Source organism: Pollicipes pollicipes, unplaced genomic scaffold (assembly GCF_011947565.3).
Source record: "Pollicipes pollicipes isolate AB1234 unplaced genomic scaffold, Ppol_2.1 Scaffold_1600;HRSCAF=1878_pilon_pilon_pilon, whole genome shotgun sequence".
Classification (NCBI taxonomy): domain Eukaryota; kingdom Metazoa; phylum Arthropoda; class Thecostraca; order Pollicipedomorpha; family Pollicipedidae; genus Pollicipes; species Pollicipes pollicipes.
Window position 1 is genome coordinate 12,930,113 of NW_023595962.1, and position 2,089 is coordinate 12,932,201.

Genomic DNA, 2,089 nt, shown 5'->3' on the forward strand with positions numbered 1-2,089 from the left:
CCTGCCGTCTCGCCGTGCGCCGCGGTGACGGCCGCTGTCCGGCTCTGGCGACCAGGCTGACGGCGCCCCACCCTCGCCTTCTGTGCGTTCTGTCCCGGGTGACGGGCTGTCACACCGCCACGTGACAGGCGGCCGCAGAGCCGGTGACGCGCCGACATATTGGGACGGGAGTGGGAGGGGGGGGGGGGGGCGGAAGGGAGCGGGGGGCGGGGTTGGAAAGGGGGGCGGCAAAGGTGGCGGCACAGTGGCGGCCAGATGGTGAAGCCGATGGTGTTCGATGGCACTGCGCAGCCAATCATCGGGCAGAGGGAGCAGTACTGAGGGCTTGATGTTCAGTCGCACAACAAGACCACATTCTAAATCACCCAACGCAGTCATTTTACACACTCACTATTGTATACCCTGGCTATTTGATATAAGGCATGGTAGATGACGATAAGCGGGTAGGATTTACGGCGTGTAGTGCGGCGACATATCCTAAAATCGTATGACAGACGTAGCAAGTGCATCTCATGTTGACCGGTCTATGGAATGCGGCAGAAATTTAGGATACTAAAATTGACATAAATTTGTGCACATGCGAAATTTTGAAGTTTTTATCTCGACAGAACTGTACCCTTCCCGAGGTAGCATTACGGTCAGAGGTAGCAAATCACGCTAGTATTTCTAAATGAGGGTGCATTCCAAAGAGGCTTGATAGGCTGTGTTTCTTACGTGCATCACTCTGAGGTGCCATTCATATGATATTAATGGCCTCCTCAAGGTCAAGCTATGTCAATCTGCTATCTTTTTGGCAACATTAGTCCGTCTGGATATACTAACACTTAAGCCAAAATGACAAGTATATTACACGTTGGGAAGATTTTCTGACCCTCCTCTCAAAAAGGAAACGAATGGCTTGTTTAGTTCTTGATATAGGCAGGCGGGTTAATGAAGTAATCGCCTTCACCCCTTTACCTCATTACGCGTGTCACAGGCCATTCGTGTCGATGTCAATGTCAATGTTAATGGCCTGATTTGTCCTGTCAAAGGTCACCTTCATCACTGTTCAGACACCCAGCCGGTACAGGCTAACAAGAGCTGTCCAACGCTCTTTTCCGCGTGACTCCAGCTCGCTCAATTGCAAGGTCATGGACAAGGGAGTCTGTTAGGCTCCTCCCTCCGAAGGTGACGGCGAAAAATGTCGCCGTGCGCAAGACGTAACATTATTTCTACAACGTTTCCGTTGTAGAAATAGGCTTAAAATCCGAGGTAATCCGGCGATTTCTCCGATAACTGTGTCACGCTGCTTTGCTCGCCAGCACTCTCCGCGACCCCCCAGCGCGAGGCCGTGCATCTCGCCATCAGCGTGCCGGCGAGCTTGCCGGCAAGGACGCCGCCCAGCTCTGCCAAGCGTCGACACCTCCGGACGAACGCGTCTGATGACGTTGAGTCGTCACAAAGCGGGAAATCCGCCAGAGATGCCTCGCCGTCGGCGCGCGATCTAGGGAGTTCTGTGGTGCAGCATGGGTAATTCTAGTTCTTTCGGGCGCCAAGGAAACCAATGGTGTTTTCATGCTATTGCACATGCGCCTTGGTGTCCATTGGCTGTTGCCTCTCCCTTGCTGAGGATCGACCAATCAGTATCGAGCCGGATGGTGGTCGACCCAGCATCTACGCCCTTGATAAAGAGAAATCGGGTGGGCCGGTCATGACATGACGATGTGAGGTCAAAGGGCATGAACAACAACGGAGCATGGTTGAGGCGGAAACGGCGAAGGCAGGTTTGAGAGCACGAATTATCGGTGACTTCCCTGGCATCCAGCGGAACAAATTTGGTCACGCTGCTCCAGGGCCAGATGCCGTTCTCCAGAGTCACCGGCGGTGACACCCCGCCGCTGTCACCGGCGGTGACACTCCCACCGTTGTCACCATGTCGCGATTGTCCGCGAGCAGCTCTGCCCACACGTCAGGCACCGCGTGACAATCCTGTATTTACCTAAAACGGCCTCACACCACGCCTCATCGCCGAACTCCGGCTGACCTCGCGACCTTGGGCTGACCTTGCTGACTTCGGGTGCCCGGGGCTATCACGGGACCAGGTGTCAGT